General features: G+C 31.8%; 1 protein-coding gene across 7 annotated transcripts in view; it reads left to right on the top strand.

Moving 5' to 3' along the window:
- LOC128189753 (zinc finger transcription factor lin-29-like) overlaps positions 1-1,575 on the top strand; it is a 143,031-nt gene extending 141,456 nt beyond the window's left edge. For all 7 annotated transcript variants that reach the window (XM_052861491.1, XM_052861493.1, XM_052861495.1 and 4 more), the window contains one exon: positions 1-1,575. This exon is cut by the window's left edge and continues 3,263 nt beyond it. The gene's annotated coding sequence lies outside the window, so the exon portion shown is untranslated.
- The last annotated feature ends 7,568 nt before the right edge of the window (positions 1,576-9,143 follow it).

Genomic DNA, 9,143 nt, shown 5'->3' with positions numbered 1-9,143 from the left:
GCGATCATTTTACAGTATATTATAGACATTGGTTCGCATTAGTGCTCTGTGACGTCATTATGTTCAATCACAGAGTGGGTTCTATTTTACTTGTTAAGGCAGATGTTACCTTATGATTTCACTTACATAGTATTTGAATGATTCGGTCGAGAGTATAGTGTACCAAAGACAATGAATGTATCTGAGAAAGACGGGACTTCCTCACCAGGGTAATTCCTACTAGTGTGTTTTCATTAATAGTGAAATTTAGCGCTCATTTTTAATGTACGTCACGTGACATTTGTTCTGTGTTGTGATAGGTGGACGATGTTCTAGTAATTTTTAATATCCTTTCTGCCAGTCCGAGTACCTTTCTGTACTTAAAGTTTTGTCATGTGAATTTTCTAGATATGCCAAGCCAAGCTTCTGATCAATTTACTATACATTTTACACTATCTCTCTTTGTATCCATTTTCCGTTCAACCACCCCCTAGCTATGAATAGTTTTCTTCCACTTTGAAGAGCAAAGTCACTGTCAATTTTAATGCTTTGTATTCCTGTATTCATTAAAGTGATTGATGAACATTTAGAATTATGGTGGGATTTATTGCATAACATTAGGGAGTCTGATTCTTTGGTTATTCAGCCATGGTCTATCAACATTATGAAGTCATAAACCATTATAAATGTGATTTTTTTACTTTCATGTCTTTATCCAGTCAAAATTTTAAAATACATATGGCACAACTTTTCAAGGTTATTCGTGATTCTGAAATTAAACTGTCTGGGACAGTCGTTTCCAATAATTGTGCAAACAATAGGTCTGCAATTTTGTTTAGTAAAGAAAATACTGCGTCATTTCGTTAACGATAGCAAAGTCTTTAAAAGCTGACAACATAAAACATTCACCATTTAGAATTTATGCTGTAGACATAATAAAGGGCTTTAACACCTGAAACGTTTTCTCATTGTCACTGAATAATATTAATACAGAATAATAAAGGGACCATTGCTCGTATATTAGGTGTTAAAACTTGCCTAGATTTGGCAGAATAAAACCAAATTACCTTTCCCTATGAAGTCTCGAAAGCTCGTCTCTGATATCCAATCTCCGAGCAATGAAATAAGTATTGCAACTTTGATGTTATAAGAATGTCTATCAAGCATGATTATTTTGATATTTTATATATGTAACACAGAAATTTTGGTCAGTTTATATAGATCTGTAAAACTGTTTGTTTACTTGTAACTTTTTCCCAATTTTGCATATTGTACTTATCAGTAGGTCTTCTATTTCCTACTATGGTTTTTATTTTTTTCTTTCTTTTTTGTGATCAGTTTTTTTTCTAGGAATCTCGTTTTGATCGACACGCTTATATCTGACACAGTCAAAACATCATGCTTAGTCATCTGCCCTAGCAGCTGTGCTTAACCAAGTTAAGACTTCATTCTCATTGTTGACATGCAAGTTGCAAAAGCAACTCTAAAAAGGACTGTGATTGGGCGACATCGTGTCACGTGTCACTTGGTGGTCAGTTGTGTTTAGTGCTATATTGTATCATCGCTTTTGTTAAAATAAATTGTAGAAAACATTCATTTTATGTTTTATCTTACGAAGGAAGTCAATATCGGACACCCTTGGTGTGATATTCCAGAACGCTATCCAATGTGTTACTGAAAAATAATTTTAGACTTTTTTTAATCAGAGTATATACATTTACGAGGGTTGTTCCAAAATTACGTAGACAGAAAACCAAACATGAAATCTGTTCACTGCAATTTTATCGTACACCTATTTTTGTCTCATTACTTTTTGTCAAACAATACCCCAAAAAATCAAAACTGCTTTGTGTATTTTTTTTTTTAGAAAAAAAAAGATTAGTAACCACAAGTTTTGCCAGGTGAAGCAATGTCCTTCCTAAATGTGTCGTTTAGCATTTTAATTTGTCGTCCATTTTTATCGGTCAGGATTTCTTTTTTTCACTTGATGTCATCATACTTGTCAGAATATTTTCGATGTTGCCAGACTACTAATTCACTAAATGCATTGCTATACGTTACGTTAATTATAAGTTAACGGTGTGCCGCCTCAAATGCTTGCGAAGTATTTTACAACGAGTTCACATTTCAGTCTGTCATAAAACGCGTTATAAAATCTTTAAAAAAATATAGCCAAAACATTTACTGGTAAATAATTGAGTTAGCAAATTTAAATGCATTTTTATTTGAATTTTATCCTCGCGATGTTCTTTTCTTTCTGTTGGTTTAAAAATTTTGGTTTTTTTTTTTAACATTGCGCCACATGTCGAATTTATGATCTAGGATGCTTTCCTTTTACTAATTTGATCTCGCACAATATTAGACATTAATACATAATCTTAATGCAAACAACTTAACTCTTTGGGACACAAGTTTCATCTTCCTGTTTCTTCCATTAACTGAAAAACACCACGTGTCTACGCAATTTTGGGACAACCCTGGTAAGATGTTATGAGTCAAATGAATTGGGAGTATTACGAGTATAACATCAGAATCTTTTAATGTTATTAAAGTCATAACCAAAAAAATTTAAACCAAAAATAAGTTACTATGTTTTCAAAAGTGTTTTTTGTCGTTGGGTAAACTTTGTCAAACTACACGCATCTGTAATTTGCCACAAATCCACGAGACTCGACCTGAGCATGATATGGAATAATCAACCGTTGAACGGTACGAAAAATATGGAAAGAAGAATGCAAGATTTTTCTTTCAAAAATTTTCAATATTACTGAAATTATATAAATATAACGTTAATGAAATCACGTATTTTAATCAGTTTTTTTTTAATTTTTAATGTAATAGAAAACAAATATTCAGCTTTCAAAAAAAGGTTCTGACATTTCATGCTATAGAAGCAAAAAATAGAAAAAACGCACTTTTGACTTTTGACTTTCATGCGTGTGAATTTATTGTGTATATCGTAATCCAAGACATAACAGTAATGACATTGACGGTTTGGTGAAACAAAGCTACCAGCATTGTGAGTTATACAAAGTGTTATAAGATTCGGGGCGAAACGTGTCAGTATCGTATGTAAAACAATGACACCAGGTACAAAATTAAGGTTGTACTTGTTAAAACAAAAGTTCCAGTAACGTGTTTAAAGCAAAGTACCAGTATAATGGGTAAACAAAATATCAATAATATGAATAAGACAAACAGACCAGTTATATGTATAAATCAAAAGTAAAAGTATCGTAGATTAAACAAAAGAACCAGGGGCCCGTTTTACAAAAGTATCTTATGACTAAGATCAATCTAAAAATCAAAATTTGTTAACAAATTTCACCATGGTTGTTCCACAAAACTGACATATCTTCTGTCACAATCTTAAGACAACCAAATACATGTCTAAGTATAGCGAGAACCTACAATTTTTTTCAAAACCAAAGGCAGTATATACAGTACTTCGAATGCGCGCCACTTTCCATGCAGTCTTTTATTTTCATGCGGCCGTTGGTGCAACATTTACCATTTCTTTAGTATTGTGTTTTTAATATCAAAATAAAAATTATCCATAACATTTATGTGTTAAAGATAATTTATTTATTTATTTATTTTTTGGTACAATAAAAACATGACAATAACAAACCGTCAACCATTCCAAAAATCCGTAAAACGAAATACAAATTGAAAGCAGAGAAAAACAGACCTCCAAAAAGGTAGAGGTATGATCAGCTGCCTAGGAGGAGTGAGCAAATAACAAGAAGATGGGTGAAAAAGGCGTGTAGATTGCCTATATGAGGATAGATAAGGTACTATAAATTTAAAATATCGACAAATCTGATAATTTTTTATCTAAATCATTGAAAACAATGTATATTTATTATAACATCAATTTATAACCTTTAAATATTTATGCTACATACTTGGAATAGGTTGATTTAAACAGGGGTATGCGTGTCAAAACCTCCAAATAGTGTCATTTTCAGAACTTCAATGACCTTTTTTTCATAGAGTGAGTCTGAGCTCGAAAGTTTTGTCATAGTTTTAAAGGGAATCAAATCGATTTCAATCAACAAAAACGTAGGGAGATGACCAACTATACTTTAAAAATGTCATTTTGTATCTCAACAATTGAACGCTTTAGAAAAACAATACAAGTCGTCGAGGTCCCACATAGCGTATAAACCAAGGTGTTTGTTATGATTGAAATGGATTAGTGGTTAGAGCACCAGACAATAGGTAACATTATAGAACTATGGTTTTGGGGATGTGGGTTCGATACCACAAAAACTTTAGAATAAAACTTTTTTTCTTATTGTTTGATTAAATATTTAAAACTGAATATAGTTCGAAATTATCCTTGTGTAAACTTGTATGATGACATAATCAAGTATATCTGGTTGGAAAACATTAAATTAGAAATTGTATATTGCTACTAAACCAAATGGGTATTTTTAGTCATATATATATATATATATATATATATATATATATATATATATATATATATGCCATAAGTCATATCTTTTCACAGTCTTTATAGATGTCTTATAATTAATCTTATGATAGATTTGTGAAATTCGTATAATTTATATCAAAGTCGAATAGATATAATTGACAACTATCGGTATTCAACCATATTTTTTTCGTTGCAAGATCAAGGTGATGTCAAATATTTTTTTCTCTTTTAAAATAAAAAATAAAATACCAAATAATGAATAAACATTGAGACATATTGTTTGAATTGAAAATGATAAGACAATGGATATTTTGCTCTTATTTTATATACTTTCGAAGTACTTGGTTAATTTTCCTTTGCAATTATTATTTAATTTTGTTGTATTTACATATTATAAAACCTTTGAAGAAAAATAAATATGATGAGCTTTGAATAAGAAAGAAAATACAGAATTTTGTAGGTGTTTACTAAACTCTGTTCATAGACTGAATACTATCAAAAGCTAGCAAGGTTGTAATTTGTTAGAAAATCGAATTTTATGAATAAATTCTGAAATCCTTTTTACATTAACTTAATTTATAGGGAATGGGAGGAAAAAGATAGGTGTATGGTACAATTGTAAGAAAAAAATTATGTTATAACATCTAAATTTATAATGGATATTAATTCTATTATACTTTCGATTTACATGTATTAATATAATATTATCGTGAATTTTGGAATAAAAAATATTTGTTCAATCCGTATTCACGTATTTTCATTTACATGCCAATCTTCTTGTCCATTTCAAGATCTTTGTTTAACTGGCATCATTTCGGGAAGGGGGGGGGAGGGGTTGGTGGTTCAATTTTTTTAACCTACTTTCTTCTTATAATCACACACAGAAAAATAAGTAATAACGAACAGGTCTTTTACTTTTTCCTGTCAGTGTTAATAATATAGTAATTAAAAGATATATCAAATTTTAAAAGCACGAGGTTTTTGGGTTAGGATTTTAAGGATTGTTGATTAAATATTTTTCTTTTATTTCAAGATGTAACGTCGCCTGCTAGGACGGTAGTCCCCGTCCAAACTGTCATAAATTACCTTAAAAAATAATGTTATATAAGAACTGTGCATGTGTTTACAGCTTTTAAAAAATATTTTCAATATTCATTTATCAGTAGACTATAAACCCTGCACTTTAAAAATCAATGAATTTTAGATGTAACAATGTTTTACTCTCTAAAAATACGCGTTTTCTTACATAAAAAGACGCAAAAACAAAGAACAATCATCTTCTGTATAACATTGCAGAAATAGTTTAACTAGAAGCATCTAAGTCATGAAACAAAAAAACGGAGCTAAACGCAAATGATCTTCTCTTTCTGAAATAAATATACGATTAAGATGGAAAAAGAAAATGGTTCTCAAGACTCAATGCACCGGGGACAATGTAGGTATGAACCAAGAAGACAGAGGACGGCGGATAACAAAGAATAAAAAAATTCCAGTTCTGGATACCATTAACAGAAAATATTCTTTTCTGCAGTGATTATATTTCAAGTTAAAGAGATGAACCGAAAAAATATTAAACCATAAAGAAAACATATTCCTTATGTACTTGTGTAGATCTGTTGTCCAATCTCTTTATGTATTTATTTTGATGCATGATAATATATTGGTTAATTTAAAATAGTTAAATTAAAAGTGATGATACCTAAACATTCAATAGAAACATGTATAGTTTTGCAATGTTTGGTAGATGATTGTGAAATTATAAACTTATATAGCTCACCGAGACGAAGTCAAGGGGAGCTTATGCTATACCCCCGGCGTCGGCGTCCGGACCTGGTTAAAGTTTTTGTTGCAGGTCATGAATCTAAGCTATTACTTGTCCTATCTTCACCAAACTTGCATGGGTGATGCATCTGGACCTACTTATGGACTTGAAAGACTTGGATGCTAAATCTGGGTCCTAAATTTCAGATGCTGAAGGAGGTTAAGGTTTTTGGAGCAGGTTAAAGTTTTTGTTGCAGGTGCCCTTTGATAGCAATATCTAAGTTACTCCTGGTCCTTACTCCACCAAACTTGCATGGATGGTGTTTTATGATACTGATGCACCAGACAGGCTTGAGTGCTGAATCTGAGCTATAGGTTTCGGATGCTGGAGGAGGTTAAGGTTTTTGGAACAGGTTAAAGTTTTTGTTGCAGGTGCCCTTTGAAAGCAATATCTAAGTTACTGCTGGTCCGTACTTAACTAAACTTGAATGGATGTTGTGTCTTATGATACTGATGCACCAGACATGCTTGAATGGTGAATCTGAGCGATAGGTTTCGGTTGCTGGAGGAGGTTAAGGTTTTAAGAGCTGGTTAAAGTTTTTGTTGCAGGTGCCCTCTGATGATTATATCTTAGTTACTACTGGCCCTTAATTCACCAAACTTGTATGGTTGGTGCGTCTTATGATACTGATGCACCTGACAGGCTTGAATGGTGAATCTGAGCCATAGGTTTCGGATGCTGGAGGAGGTTAAGGTTTTAAGAGCTGGTTAAAGTTTTTTGAGCAGGTGCCCTTTGATAGCAATATCGAAGTTACTGCTGGTCCATACTTCACTAAACTTGCATGGATGTTGTGTCTTATGATACTGATGCACCTGACAGGCTTGAATGGTGAATCGGAGCGATAGGTTTCGGATGCTGGAGGTGGTTAAGGTTTTAAGAGCTGGTTAAAGTTTTTGTTGCAGGTGCCCTCTGATGATTATATTTTAGTTACTACTGGTCCTTTCTTCACCAAACTTGTATGGTTGGTGCGTCTTATTATACTGATGCACCTGACAGGCTTGAATGCTGAATCTGAGCCATAGGTTTTGGATGCTGGAGGAGGTTAAGGATTTTGGAGCTGGTTAAAGTTTTTGAGCAAGTGCCCTCTAATGATTATATCTTAGCTGCTCCTGGTTAAAACTTCATCAAACTTGTGTGGATGGTGCGTCTTATTATACTGATGCACCTGACAGGCTTGAATGCTGAATCTGAGCCATAGGTTTCGGATGCTGGAGGAGGTTAAGGTTTTAAGAGCTGGTTAAAGTTTTTGAAACAGGTGCCCTCTGATGATGATATCTTAGTTATTACTTGTCCTAACTTCAACAGACTTCCATGGATGGTGTGTTTTATGATACTGATGCACCTGGCAGGCTTGAATGCATAGTCTGAGCCATAGGTTTCGGATGCTGGATAGGTTTTTTTTTAACAGGTCACATGTTACATAAATAATATTACTATTTCAAACTTGCATAGTTGATTAAACTGTAATATGAATGAATCGCAGAGGAAGCTTCAGATGCAGAGCTTGATCTCCATTATCAAGGATGCTAAAAAATATATCTTAGTTATTACAAGTCCTTACTTCACCAAACTTGAATGGATGGTGTGTCTTATGATACAGATGCACATGGCAGGTATGGATGCTGAATCTGAGCCATAGGTTTCGGATGCTGGAGGAGGTTAAGGTTTTAATTGCTAGTGACCTCTGATGATGATGTCTTAGTTATTACTGGTCCTAACTTCACCAAACATGGGTGATGCGTCTTATGATACTGATGCACCTGACAGGCTTGAATGGTGAATCTGAGCCATACGTTTCGGATGCTGGATGAGGTTTAGTTTTTTGGAACAGGTCACATATTTTATAGATGATAGCTTGCATAGTTGATTTAACTATATCATAAATGACACGCAGAGGTTGCTTCAGATTCAGAGCCTGATCTCCATTATCAAAGATGCTAAAAAAATCTCCTACCTCACTTAAACCTGCTTGATAGAAAGATGTGGTTGTTGTTAAATGATATAACATGATTCCTATGATAAAGTGTTGTATGATATGAAACACTATTGTTTAATATGATACAATATAATATCATATGTTATATTGTAAAAAGTTATATGATACAATATGATATTGTATGAATTTTTTTGATATTTTATGATATGATATTGTATCATGATATTGTTCTGTATAGTATACTATATTATGATACAATATTATATAAATATTATATTGTATCTATATGTATATTGGATGCAATATCATAGATATTATATAATATTGTGTCTATGATATTGTATGATATGATATTGGTTTCTGAAATTGTATAATATGATATTGTTATAATATATATTATCGTATTATACGATATTGTATAATATGATATTGGTTTATATTATTTATTATTGTATCATATTAAACAATATGTATAATAGAATATTGTATTATATAATATTTAACTTAATCAAATGATATTGTATCATTTGAAATGATACAATGTTGTATCAAATTATATTGTATCATATGATACAATATCATATTATGTATCAAATATTGTACAGTATCATGCAATACAATATCATACTATATTATACAATATAATATCATGTTTCAATGTTATGATGTATTATGTAATATGATATTGTATCATATAATTCAATATTGTATTATATATAATGATGTTGTATTATGTGATCAAATATTTAATTTTATATTATTGTATTGATTAACATATGAATATATGATTATCATACAATTTTTTAACAGATGACATATGATTTTGTGTCAAAACAGAATCCATGAATATCCAAGATCATAAAATTTGATTTTCATTTAATATGATAAAGGTGGTCTCATAAAGGTGATGCCTCATAAGGGTGATGCCTCGTCTCAGTGAGCTTTGTAATCTGTGATTACCT

The sequence above is a fragment of the Crassostrea angulata genome, chromosome 6 (assembly GCF_025612915.1).
Source record: "Crassostrea angulata isolate pt1a10 chromosome 6, ASM2561291v2, whole genome shotgun sequence".
NCBI lineage: Eukaryota > Metazoa > Mollusca > Bivalvia > Ostreida > Ostreidae > Magallana > Magallana angulata.
This window is presented reverse-complemented; position numbering and strand designations above follow the sequence as displayed.